A 14,322-nucleotide genomic window follows, 5' to 3' on the forward strand; every position below is an offset into this window, starting at 1 on the left:
AGGATCAAAGAATGAAAACAGAGGCCAAAGCTCCTGAACCAAAAATAAAAAATAAAAAATAAATAAAAAATAAAGTAGAAAATAAGTAAACAGGTTCTGTGAGACCTATCCTCACCCAACTCGAGTATTTGATGCTCAAATTCGTCACAAAAAGAAAGGATCAGAGAGGATCTGAAACCCTTAACAGAAGCGAAAAAGAGCTGCCAGAGCTACCACAAGTGAATCGTGAAAGGGATCTTGTGAGTAATTAGGTCTGGATTCTGGGAAGTCTTGAGAATAATTTACCAGAACAGACGTAGGAAGTGGAACTCAACCCGAATTTTTCGAAACCGTTCAAAGAAGGAAGCTAATGAGAAATTCTGAAAAAGGAACTCAAGAAGCATCTGGATTCTCCATCTCCAGAGACTCTAGACTCAACAGTCTTCTTCTACCTGAACAGTCTATAGCAGAAAATTAATTAATTAATGAAATGGGAATTAATAAACAACTATTTTCGTCATTAATATACATACAAGTAAGGCTTAAGTATCATGGGAAGAAAACAAGCGTGGTAGGGAAGGGAATGTGAAAGAAAGCAGAGGACCAATCCTCGTCTTTTTTTATTTTTTTAAAATTTATATCCACCTCCCCTCTGGTTTGTCTTTGTTATATCGTCCTCGTAAGTTTTATTTTGAAGAAATTTACCAAGTCATCCTTAGATAATACCACAATTATAAGATCATTTTTTCTATTTCACCAAATTATACTTAGACCTCTACTATCAGTCACTCTTAAAAAATATATTATATATGCTGATGTCAGCAATAATATTTTATTTTAAGTACCAAAATACCCTTATTAAATATGAAGTACCTAAAATACCCTTGTAATGAGTTACTATTCTTTCACCATTCCAAGACCCCATTCCGGCAATCATTCAGAATAGCGGCCTAACGGCGACGAATGCCAATCCCATCGCGTCGGCCCTATTTAAGAATCTCTTCCCTATTTCACATTTATCACTTTTAAATCTAGTCCAAATTTCAATTCTCCACATGAATTCGCTTTGTTCATCCTTAAAATTTGCAAATTCCGACTGATTGCAATTTGAGTTCCTGGTGATTCGAACAAGAAGGATTTTCTGCTTTTCTCAACCAATCTGGATCAGCATAGAAGTACTAGTAGTGATGAAGATCAAAAGATCCTATCTTTTCTGATTTTTATGGTGCTTTGTATAATGACCTTTGTTTACTACACAACAATTTTCATTTTCATTGAAGATTGGTTGGGATTAAAGAGCTTTGGTGTTTTACTGAACATGTTGATCTTCAATTTTTTTGCTTTCATGAACCTCTTCTCTTTTAGTGCATGTGTTCTTATCTATCCAAGGAATGTTCCATCCTCCTTTGTTCCCGATGTGGAAGACGATGGTCGCTCCGTTCAGAGGTCCAGAAATAGTTTACGTTATTTTATTATAATTTACTTCCAATCGTAGAATGTGATTTAGTTTATGATACAATGATTGAACCAATTTGACAAAGGAATAATCCTATAGAAATTGTAAACAAAATTTCTAAATGAGGTGCTTGGGATTTGCATCTGATGAGCTGTGTAATAAGTCATACAGTAAAAGATGATAATCCAATGGTTGAATTAGTAGTTACAGCAGGAGAAACATATTAGAAACTAAAGAATTCAGAAGGAACTGTTAAGATCTCACAACCTGCTAGAGAAATCATAAACTAGGTTGGAACTAATGTAGGGCCTGGTCAAAGGTAGTAAGCCATCAAATATCTCAGCACTGACGGCGAGATTGATAGATATGATCAAACGCCAGAAATTATAAAGTAAGGGACAGATTTAGTAGCTTGCTAACTTGCAGCAGAACCAAACATTAGATGTGGCTTTAGCTGCGACGGACGGCATCTGGAAGAGAAAAACAAAAATAGAGGAAAGACCAACCTATGCTCGCCTCTGCTCAATGATGAAGAACGCCGCCAACTATGGTGTTGTGCCGTTGGTTTACGTCTCTCCCTCTCCCCAAATCTCTCTGCGCTTGATGTCTCCGTGAAGATAATAATAGGTAGGGGTGAAGAGGAATTGAGTTAAAATGAGTTTTAGTGAAAAGGGTATAATGGTCATTTTACCTCTTGACTCAACAGTCACTGACAGTAAGGGGTCTAAGTTTAATTTGGTGAAAAGAGGGAGTGTTCTTATAATTGTGGCATTCTCCGAGGGGTAGTACGATAAATTTCCATTTATTTTACTATTTTTAAACCCATCAAACTTAATCCCGTAAGAATCTTTTGAAGATTAGTCCATTAAGTGGAGCTATTTTACGTTGAATATCCATTTTGCCCTTATTAAGTTTAACCTACCATTGATGAAATGGAATCTTACACAACGATGAAACCAGTAATGAAAAAGGTTTGAAGCTCTCAAGCAATTATATTTTCAATGACGATTGTTGACCAAAAGTTAAAACAAAAAAAGAGGGATAATCTATTTCCCACATAAGAGAGTTAACAAGAAATGGAAGATAATTCTAGAACAACCCTACACAACTTAAAAAAGTTCCATCTTCTTATCTTCTAGACTTCAAGTTGCATAATCAAATCTACTCATCATCCTCAGCCTTGGCCTTGGCCACATAAGGAACTTTTTCAGCATCTGGCAACGATTTCCATTTATTGCCATCAGCTTTGCCGACAACAGAGACGGATTTGTTGTTACGGTGTTTCTCCTTATACGATTTCCTGAACTCTTCCATGAAAACAAAAAAGGCACTTGTACGACTTTTCGGCTTGTTAGGATCCTTACTGCATTCTCCTTCTTGGTTGTTTTTTTCCCAACTCCTCTATCATCGGCAGCAGTTTTCCTCTTCATAGACAACTTCTTGTCAGCTTCCTTGGAATCGGGCTTCGATCCTGTTCCTTTTTATGGTGAATCCTTTAGGGTTGGGGTTTCCCTAAGAAAGGAAGAGGAGAAAGCGAGTGAGAAAATGAGAAAAGAGAGAATGACAAAAAATGATATGCTCATTTGGTGTATGTGGAAAAGGCTTGAAGTCTAATCTGGCATCAACATTGACATCGAGTAGATCTGGATCATACCCTGAAATGGTACCTAAGCAGCATTGTTAGAACTGTCAGAACATGACAATCGACATCATTGATGGAAAGATCTTGAAGCAATTGGGGTTTATATGATTAGGAGCAATTAAGTCTTTTTATTTTTAAAACTAAGTCCGTCTTCCCAGTTTCGTTCCATTTTACCAAAAAAAAAAAATCCAGATAAAAATCTAAAATTTTGAAACACCATTTTTTTGTTTAAAAACTACGTTTTGACACATAAACTGAAATTTTCGTTTTTAACACGAAACGGTGTTTCTGAAATAGAAACGATATCAAACGGGCCGTAACATTAGTCTAATGGTGTTAAGTTTGGTGAATTTAAATGTAATAAATGAATCTTAATGAGAATAACGTAATAAAGATAAATGAGAGGACGGTAGATGTAAATTTTCCTTTTCTTTTTGTTGCAAAATGACAGCGAGGCTTTAATGGCGTCAACTGTGGAGTCCTGTCTCGATCTGTGAGTCTGCCTGGACCACGCATCTTGGCATTTTCTGATTTATTTAAGGAGGGATTTGATTATTTGATAATTAATTTATAGAATTGATTACTAGGATTTAATAGAAAAATAATAATAATTTAAAAAGAGGGGGAAAATAGAAGCCGTGAAAAAGGTTTGGTTTTGCCTAGGAAAAGAAGGATCTTCGAGGATTTGTGGATCTGGACTCTGGAGTCGGTGGACGGTGCTTTCCGGTTGCGTAAGTGTAGACAAAGGCTGCGTATACCGTACACGTGGTGCTCGGGTGATTAAGTCGTTTATAAAATAGCAAATGAGCTGATGAGCTATCACCTATCAGTCACGCAACACGAGGCAGAAAAAAATATTAAAAAAGAAAAATTGCTATCTGATAGCATGGACCTCTCCATCAGGGTGGGGCAATGAGTGGGGCAATGAGGGGAATGCGCGACATCATGTTGGGGAGGATTGTCCAGTTTGCAAGGATGGGGCAGTCATTTGGTTACAACGTGCCTAATGTTTCAGTGCGCATCAGATGGATGGTTGAACATAAAAATGTATATCTATGTCTTTTCAATCATCTGTCATAAGTTGAAGTATTGGTCATTTTTATGTATTTATTATTATTATTTTTTTCTAATGATGGATTTTTAAGCTTTCAGGTTGACTAGTCTCTTGGATCTATACTGATCCCATAATCGCATGAATTGGGTCATACTGAGGTTGAATAAGAATCATTCAACTTTTACTGAAAGCAGTGATGGGCACTAAACACCTTCGTGTGAGTGGCCCAAGGTATGCCTAATAGGAGTCATACTTAGGATGTCTGAGTTTACAGCTCATACCAAGTTTATTGCTCACCAGTTGCACGACCTCTTTGGGTTCATTGGCCATGTTGAAGAAGATCCATATTCCATTATGAAAGGTTGTGCCGCGATTAATAGTAATATTTTCTATTAAAAAAATATTTAGCTTGTATCATACAAAGGGTGTTCAAATTTTCTACAACGAGTAGCGAGGTGCAGAAAGCAGCCAACGGGATCCAATGGGGTTAGAGTACATAGTCATTGGATGAAATAACTAATAAAGGGGCGCACATGAATATCAATATGGGTGAGTTTTACATTTCATAGCAGTAAGAGTGTCATTGTGCCCTTCTTTTGTGTTTGGGCTATAAGGGCCATAGGGGTAAGAAATGCTCGGTTGCCCGTAATTTTTATGGTGAACTCCAAAAATTACTATTACTCATTTACACATAATGTTTTTGTTACGCCTGTGTAATTTACAAAATAAATAACACATCCATCTTTCCAAATTCCATTCATAATATAAAGTTCCTCGTGCACGCAAGTGCTCAACTACACTTTATATACCTACCAACTCCAATGAGCAACTGACCACAGTCAATATTGTGAGTTGAGCTTTCTTATTTGTTGGCAACCCATTCACCCAATGTTTCATCAAATTATTATTTATTTTTTTTAAAAAGAGGAAGTTTTATTGTGGGAGAATGATTTTTACATGTGCACGAGGGTCAATGAAAATACATAAGGAGAGATGGTCACTTTTCCCTCTCCATGTGTGTGGCATAGGGGCACACTCCCACATCTCAGAATATATTTTCTTAAAAAAAAAAAAATATATTCCTATAAAATAGGGCATAGATCCTATGCCAAGAAGAAGAATGCTATAAGGAACCATGGGAAATTGGGAACACATGTGAAAACATTAACAATGGTGATTTCTATTTCTCATAGAGGTGGGACAATCATTTTGACCTTTGCTGTGTTTAGGTATAAAAGTTACGTTGTCTTCTATGACCTTTATGACTCATTCGTGAGTTGCTCAGATGGTTAAGATGAACTAAAAATTACATAAATAAATGCACCATCTTAGTTTTGATCATACACGATTGCTAAAGATGAATGACAATTTCCAAATGATAGGTTTTCCCTATTTCAGAGAAGTTGCTTCAACGGCGGAAATGCACCGAAACCACAGAATGATGGTCAAAATTCAGAAAGCAATGAAACGAATTTCACACGCTTGCCTAGAAAAGGGGTGACAACAAAATTGGTTAGGAATCCACCGATTGAGTGGAATCTTGATGGGAATATTTCGATTCGAATAAGTGGAAATCGGGATCGGTCCAGCCGATTACAAATCCGACTCATCAATTTTTTGAACCATGATCATCAAATCAGAGTGCTCAGCATCGATCTTCTCAATTCGCTTCGCTTCTATGGTTCGATTAGGATGTTGATCGATTGATTCGTCTCTCTCTCTCTCTCTCTCTCTCTGTCTCTCTATCCCGGTGGGTGGGAAAATTTACTCTCCCCTTTTTGGTGAGAAGAATTTTTTTTTCCGCCTGACAAGTGACAATTATCCCACTCCTCCATCCCCTCTATCAAAATGGGTCAATAATAAATTAAGAATGGTACATTCTCTCTCATCATTAAACCTTCTTAAACATTCTCACTCCTCATTAGGGATGATTCAATTTTCCACCCCTTAGGGTAGGGGTGTCAATTTGTGGCCCGAACCGGGTAAACCGACCGGGACCGACCGTTTAAAGATCGGCCCGGCTCGGACCGTTTATTAAACGTGTCGGGCTTGAGCCCGGCCCATTTATAAATGGTCGGTCTCGGTTTTGCTACTTGAACTGTCGGGCGCCCGACCAAGACCGACCGAATAACGCCCGACCGAGACCGGCCTATTATGCACCGACTTGGCCCGACCCTTTAATGATTGTAGAATACCTATTTTACCCCCCAAATTAAAGAATAAAAACTAAAAAGTAAAGACATGTTCACATTTTAAATAATGGTTATATTTTGTATCATTTATTGATTTATTGTCATTTTTTTGGGTTTGCATAAGTGGGCCGGAATATAATAGCACATTTTAAAGAGGGCCAGTTTAAAAACCGGTTAAAGCCCGTTTAACATTAAACATGTCCGTAGCCCGGTTAAGGCCCGATTAAAACCCGATTAAGGTGGCCCGATTATAACCCGAGACCGACCGACCGAATATAAAGTGTACCATGCCCTCAATAACTAAGCCCGATTAGCTAAATGGGCGGACACGGTGTAGCCTTTGAAAGTCTTCAAGCCCGATTAAGCCCGACCGAAACCGAACCGGCCCGACCGGTTGACACCCCTACCTTAGGGTGTAATGGTTTTTTAAAAGATAATTTATTAATAAAATACTTCATTATTTAAGTTAAATTTGACTATAACGGCATATATGTAATTATTGAATAATTGTTCTTAAGTGAATTTATATAAAGTATATGTTAAATGTTATTTATGTTATTTTTCTATTCTAAGGATATTTTTAGAATAATTTTGCTAAACATTGTTTCTATTCCACTAGAGTGTTCTCATAGCATAGAATAAAAAGTGAACACTTCCGTAAAAAACACTCTCTAAGAATAAAAGCATTGTCAAAGTGTATTGGATCTCTCCAATACCTCCAAATTCAAATTTTCATCCCCCTTTTTTTTAATGGGAAAAAACCTTTCCCACCATGTTGGTGCAATTTCTCTAACACAATTTTCTTATTATGTAGGCACCAGATTGCATGTGGATGATACATTTTCTTAGGACAAATATTAGTGTGGCATGCAATTCCTTCCCACACCAGCATTATAGAGAATCCCATCATATCTTTAATATTTTAATGCCACCAAGGTGCTCAACTTGTGACATACTCTTTCCCTCTTCCTTTGGAAAAGGCTTCCCTACTTTCTTGTGTCTAACCCTATGATTGGTGCATGCCACTAGTTTATTGAAATCCAGCAACATGCCCAACTCTCTCCCACTTTAAAATTTATAAATTACATCTCAACTTATTTTGCCACATTCTCCCAGAACGAGAATCATGGAGAGAGAGGAGATGTAGGGGGTGTGGGAAGAGAAGAGATGTAGGAGCATGGTTTTAAAATCAAATTGAATAGGCTAGGATCACCTAGATACTCGGATCAAATCACTAACAATCGAGACTGATCCCTACTAATCCACTAGTAAGTTATGAGGGTAAAATGACATAGAATATTAAATTAACTAAATAAATAAATAAATAAAACAAAGCACTGCAATTCAATCCATATCGATAACGATTGGGATTGATTCCAAATTCTAAAACCTTGTGTAGAAAGGATAACTAGAGGGATTATGAAAGAGTTACAAGAAGAGCTGACAAATAATTTAGGAATTTTAAAGTATCACATGGGGTAATTAGAAATATGAAAGTTAAGGATAGGATAGGATGGGATTAAAAAAAAAAAGAAAAGGTAAAATGAATTCATCAAAGATATGAAAGAAATTTCCAAGGAGTCGACAAGTGTCTGATTAAAACATGACAGCTACTGTCGTGGTTCCCCATCATATGCGACAACTTTACCAAAAAAATCCCCATTATACGACGAGGAGGAGCCGGACACATTTACTAACAGCTGCACAATTGCACGTTCACCCACATCATCGTTACCCTGATCACCTGGAGGCAAGGATTTGAGGGACGGTATCGGTGTCGGTATCGGTATTTGTATCGGTATTTATCTCTGTCGATATGGATCAATATCGATTTAAATCGATCAAGAATTGAAGATTGATTTCAGCCAATACCAATTCGATATGACCGATATCAAACCGATACTTGAAGCCATGCCTGAAAGGCCACAACTCAGAAGCATAGCAAAACAGAAATGCTAACCTCATAGATTCTGTCACCACCCTTATGATCCTCACATTCACATTGATATTTCATGGTTCCTGTTCTTAAAGATATCACATCCCATGTGAGATTCTTGGGTGTATGAACCATGGTTCTAGGTATGAAGTGTTACAAATTAATAATGAAAAGCAGAGTTTCTACTATTTTGATGAAGAAAGTAGAAAATCTTTACTACACATCTCTTCACGAGATAACTCTCTCTATATATAGTATTTTGTATATTATATAGAAAAATCTTAATCTCAGAAAATATAAGATTATTAAACGAATAAAAAATATAAGCAGGTTTTTATCCCCTTACACCTCCTGCGCGGGCCTCCAACCTTCTTCCGACTATGGCCCTCTTACCGATAATCTGGATTATTATTTGTTTGGGAAAAATCACCAGTAGTTCTTAAATTACACTAATATCACTATATCAGGCTTCACCAATATCAAATAGTTTTGCACTAAAATATATTAATTTCATAAGAAGTTTTGAGAATTATGTTGTGTTCATAAAAAGCATCGATTTTGTTATCGACAACGTATCCATATCGATGTCAACCAATACTAATACAAATCAGTTGATACGGCCGATACAAGGCTGATATCTAAAAACATGGGTATGTTGATATGACCGTGAATAATAGTTTACATAATTATTATAGTTGGGATCGAGTTCCCTTTCACCGACGTTGATTCATCACATGGTCACATCATGGGTGGTGAGTAGATTCTTCCTCCCCACTACCCCCCTCACCGCTAAGGAAACTATTGCCATTACATTATTATATGAGCAATTCTTATCAAACAACAGATTTAGATAGACGTCCTTAAGCTTCCATTTTTATTTTTTAGAAAATAGATGAATTCTTTTACAGTTGATTCTTCAATTTGAACGTTTGATAGGTGAATGATTCCGTGGATTTTTTTTTTTTATGAAAAGAATATATATTGGTTAAATAAAATATTTTGAACATCACCCTAATATTGAGAATTAACCTAAAAAATAAAAAAATATAAGCCCACCCTGCTGCACCAGTAAGAGGTTCAGAATTGCCATCACATATTAGAATTAACCCCCTCCCCCCCAATTTTATGACTTCTGATAATAATCAATGGATCAAGTTTCCCTAAAGTCACGGTGAATGAAAATCCATTCATTCGGTGGGCCTTAGATGCACACGGGACTATTTTTGTGAAGATGTGAAACTTAAGATGGAATGTTGAACCTTACCGTGCATTGAAGGAAAATTTGTCCAATAATCAATAGTCAAAGAAGAATCATTATTATGGGACAAATTCTTAGTAACTACAAAAGAAAAAAGCTTGAGGTCATAAGTCCATTTATTGGTCAATTATACAATCAACAATGGACTATGGCTTGGCTTGCAAAAAATAATAGAATTATGAGCCATCCAAACAATGTAAAAGGATATAACAAGAACGAATATAAGCGTTTGCTTTTTTATTTCAACGGAAAAGGGTTAGAAACAAATGATTTAACCAAGTCAAACAGAGAAGATGAGAGGAAACATTCACTCCTTAAGCCTAAAAGTTCAACAATCAAAATTCTTTTGGTAAACTCGCAAGACAAAAAGAGATCATTTAGTTCCAGCTATCGCAGTTTAATTTTAATACTTAAAAACACCCACCAAGACTTTTCTTAAAAAAAAAATGACTGCAATTTTGATTAAAAAAAATCCATAAATCATTTAAATGATGAGAACGTAAAGGAATAGGAAGGATGGCCACAGCCACAGCTACATGCATTGGGAATAATGAGTAAACAAGAATATCATTCCAATTACCATTTTAAATAAGCTCATTCACATGTGAATAGAAAGGATTAACTAATTGAGAGAAGAACTCTAAAATTGTTCAAATAAAGAATCCAAGGATTACACTGAATTGAGATAATAAAACCATCACTAACTTTCCAGCAAGCTAATTGCTGAAGATGGATCACATTAGAGATACTATTCAAAATCAGGTTTTTTTTTTTTTTTTTTTTTTTTTTAATTTTAAATAATAATAATAAGGTAGAAGGATGCAACAAACTATTAGTAGGGAAATATCTCCCTTTGAGTAGCTTAGCCCATAATTCATTAGGGTTGATAAGAGCCAGCCTAAGAAGCAGGGCTTTAATATGAATAGATAGTAATATAAAACTTAAGCCTCTTAAGAGATCTAGGTCTGGAAGCAAATGTCATTCCACAGGACTCCACTTATGCTGATACAACCCCACTCCTCTCTATAAGCCTGAGTTAATAGAGTTCAACTTTGAACATTTCTTAGCTGGAAGGAAGAATCAAGATATCCAATATGTAGGAATGAAACTAAGAATAGATTTTATTAAAACCAACATCCAAACTTGGGATAGCAAGGGGGAATTTTCTAGTTACCTAGTTTCCCCTTCACCCTCTGGATAAGATGCCAAACCTGAGAGATTTATTCCTAGAGAAAAAAAAAAAAAATACAGGCGTACCTAAATAGGTAGAATTATTACCGACAAGGCTAATCCCTAAGCTACATGAAACCTTCCTAATAACCTCATGTTGGCTACAATTTCGGCAACCACACGGTAGATTAGACGTAAGTCATTGGAATGGATGGAATAAAATTCAACTTGTAATCAAGGAGAAAGTGAGATCATTCTAGTTCCTCAAATGCTCCAAGGATTTTAAAAGAAAAACAAAACTCATAAAGAAGAAAAAGAAGAACAATATATATATTAATGAAAAAAAAACAATCATAACAAAACATGGGCTGCAATGATTGGTACCAAACTAAATGTTCAGGCAATGAAAATGATAACTGAGAAAATCATAACAAAGCATAGACTGTCATGGTCTCCGCTAAGGAAAGATAAAGAATCAACTAATCTACTTGACAGAACTGAAGAAAAAAATATGAAAAGATAAATTCATGATTTTCTTTGATCCATTGAAGACGATTCTCTCTTCCATATGGAGTTCCTTTTATACCCTAGAATTTCCATAACTGCAATAGTTCACTTATGAGAGTAATTATAATCGCTCAAACCATTAAAACTGCATACCTGTAACTCCCATAAAGCCAACTCTAGTCAATATGAACTCCGCCCCTGGGGTACTCGCCTACTCCGTGTATCTATAATTTTGACTGTTGATCAGTCTGACCGATCAACTTCTTAACACAAGGTCCTCATTTATCGACATATAGACCGATATCAGATTGGTCAATCCCTCAGTACATGTTACTTTTTCTCATCAACCGGACCGGCCGAAATAAGGTGTAAACACCCCGACAACACGACTAAAGATCACAACACTTTTTTTAAATTTATTTTTTGTCCGGAGAGATTTGAAAAAAGTTTCAAATGACATGCAATGTTGATATATCATTCTTACTGGAACTATGGAAAAAATAAAAATATCATTGACAAATAACAAGTAATTTCAGAATAATTTCTACCAATCTTTATACCCTTAAGCAACTCTAGATCCCTTTACACATTCAAGAATCGAGATTAGCCTTTCATTGATAAACAACTAAGTAAGCGCATCCAGCTTATTTACTCTAATCATCAAACGTGGCTGCAGTGCTAAGTACTGGAGGATCCTGTATTAATACCTTATGGACAGTCAAAAGAATCAAAAGATGGAAAGATAATCAAATCATCACAAGGTCTAGGCCAAGGGAATAAATCCGAAGTCCAACGAGTGACATTAGGTATCACCATGAGAAGATTGATCTTCATATTTTGGTCTACTAATTCCTAACTGGTCCTGTTCCCTACGCCCTCTCACAGGGTCCCATGAAATGACCCCCTGGCCCTGTATGCTCTTTGGTGAATACTCATGTGCACTCCCCCATCCATTCGGGGCGTAGGGTACACAACTAGTTAGCGATTTGCATATTTAAGTTATAAGTTTATCGCAATGCAAAAAAAGAGTTATTAATCCACTGTTTAGGGTTTAGGACTTATCCCCTTCAAGCATCATGCCAAGAGATTGAATCCTACCTCTCTTTTTTTTTGGGGGGGGGTGGTTGGGGTGGTTCTTAAGAAGGGAGTCAAAACCTTCAGCTTGTCAAAACAGCCTCATTGAACAAAGCGAACTGGAAGAATCACAAAATGATTGAAACTGCCACGCAGAGAATAAAAATTGCATCTTCAGGTTAATTTGAGTCGAGTTACCCTTCAGAAACTTAGCTTCGCAAGGAAAAAATTAGTATTTATTATGAAGTGTGAATTTCAGTATCATCAACGATCCATCATGATATACAACCACTCCTCGAAAACTGTGGGTTAGGATGGAGGCTCAGAAGGATTCACAAGGAAATGAGCCAGTGTATTGTATCTCCAGCTGAAACATTACAAACCAACATTTGAAAGGACGCACATAGAAGGAAGATTCAAGCACTAAACAGAAAGGTTATATACCAGACGTGACATTCCAAACATGATGATCAAGAGGCACCACTGGAACTCAAAATCTGGATCTGTTAAACATTTAACAAATAAATGAGAACACTAAAAACAAAAGAATAAATAACAATGATGAATGCCAAAAAGGATGCTGCTACCAGGGATTATTAGTACCTTGTTCACAAGCATGTTTACTTGCTCTCTATACATCTCTTTCACGTCTACAATATCAGCCCGGAGTTCTTCCAGCTGCACAGAAGAGTCAAATTAAATTTAAACACTTCTACACAAAATAGAAGTCCACGGCCAAAATTAAAGTACTAGACTATAGAATCAGCTATAAGATCAAGAACAACAATGGGAAATCATGCCTCTAGACTTCCATGTACTGAAGGTGAAGGAAGTTACTTGAGCAACAGATAAAATTTCGAAATATAAGGAGGCCTGACAAGGGCCAGCAAGAGTTTGAAGCCTTACATGAAGGCTTTTAAAACTTAGTATCAGATGAGGAAGACCCAATCTGGGAAAATGCAGGATTGATGATCCTTACTATTTTTCAGTTTTTTTGTGACTGGTTGGCAAATCCTGGGTTTGGATTTGTGATGAAGCAGAGAAAGCTCAATTTGTATACGGGAAAAATATCAACGAAGGTGATTTTTCCTCCCACAATATCATGGGAAGCCTGTTAAGCTTAGAAAACTTGGTAAATAATCGATAAGTCTTTTAACCTCGGGGGAAAAAAATTGGACCATATTACATAAGCAAGGATTCAGAACTCAGCATCGTAGTCTGGTTCAGTCCAGAGATTAACAGGCTTCCCAAGATAATATGTGAGAATAAATCAACTTCCCTGTCATTTTCCCGTATACAAATCAAGTTTTCTCCACTTCATCATGAGCAATATCAATCCCTGAACCACATATCTAATAAGTTATCATCCAAAATGAAAGAGTCAAAATACAAGCTACTATTTGAAGCCTCGTAAAGCAGCTTTACCAAGAATTCAGCAAGTTAATCATCACTAAAACGTGCCATCAAAATAATTATAATAATAATCATTAAAGTGGATGATTATAAGAAACAAGCATGACAGTGTGTGAGGCTGGACATGAGTTTGGCCTCATTTTTATCCATGGTTTTTGGGATCCAAATCTACTGCTTACAATTCAATGGGTCTGAGGCTGTTGTAATATTGGTATAAGGGTAGAATTGTCCATAGGGTATACTTATCTTTGTACTCATATGTAGAAACACAACCCTAAAACGATGCAGAAGATAATGGAAAAACAAAACAAACAATGCACACGGATTTTACGAGGTTCGGCAAGGTTGCCTACGTCCCCGGTGAGATGAGATCCTGCTTCACTATCAATGGAGAATAGGGTTACAACGCTCGTCCTCACACCTCTCAGTATTGTTTGCATTACAGAGAAAGAAACCCTCGCCACAAATATATAGCGAAAAAACCCTAATCCAGATTAAACTACAATTGCCACCCTAATCCGGATTAAACTACAATTGCCCTCAAATAAAAAATTCGAGCGGGGGGCTGCGCCCCCCTACACCCCCTTGCAACCCCCACGGCCCACTAACCGGCTAGCGGGACCGCCGTCCTGGCCGTCTAG

General features: G+C 36.7%; 1 protein-coding gene and 1 long non-coding RNA gene across 5 annotated transcripts in view; both read right to left on the bottom strand.

Annotated features, from left to right (window-relative positions):
- LOC122057755 (probable plastidic glucose transporter 2) overlaps positions 1-629 on the bottom strand; it is a 15,456-nt gene extending 14,827 nt beyond the window's left edge. The window contains exon 1 of one of the 4 annotated variants that reach the window (XM_042619999.1): positions 513-629. The gene's annotated coding sequence lies outside the window, so the exon portion shown is untranslated. Of the gene's footprint in view, positions 1-105; positions 490-512 lie in introns of those variants that run through there. The other 3 variants (XM_042619997.1, XM_042619998.1, XM_042619996.1) reach the window with 3 other exon arrangements.
- Positions 630-12,482: 11,853 nt separating this feature from the next.
- LOC122058306 lies at positions 12,483-13,886 on the bottom strand. Its single transcript, XR_006133718.1, has 2 exons — positions 12,872-13,886; positions 12,483-12,771 (listed from the first exon to the last, which is right to left on the bottom strand). It is a non-coding gene; the product is annotated as an uncharacterized LOC122058306 (long non-coding RNA).
- Between the last annotated feature and the right edge of the window lie 436 nt (positions 13,887-14,322).

This window comes from Macadamia integrifolia, chromosome 12 (assembly GCF_013358625.1).
Source record: "Macadamia integrifolia cultivar HAES 741 chromosome 12, SCU_Mint_v3, whole genome shotgun sequence".
NCBI classification, from domain to species: domain Eukaryota; kingdom Viridiplantae; phylum Streptophyta; class Magnoliopsida; order Proteales; family Proteaceae; genus Macadamia; species Macadamia integrifolia.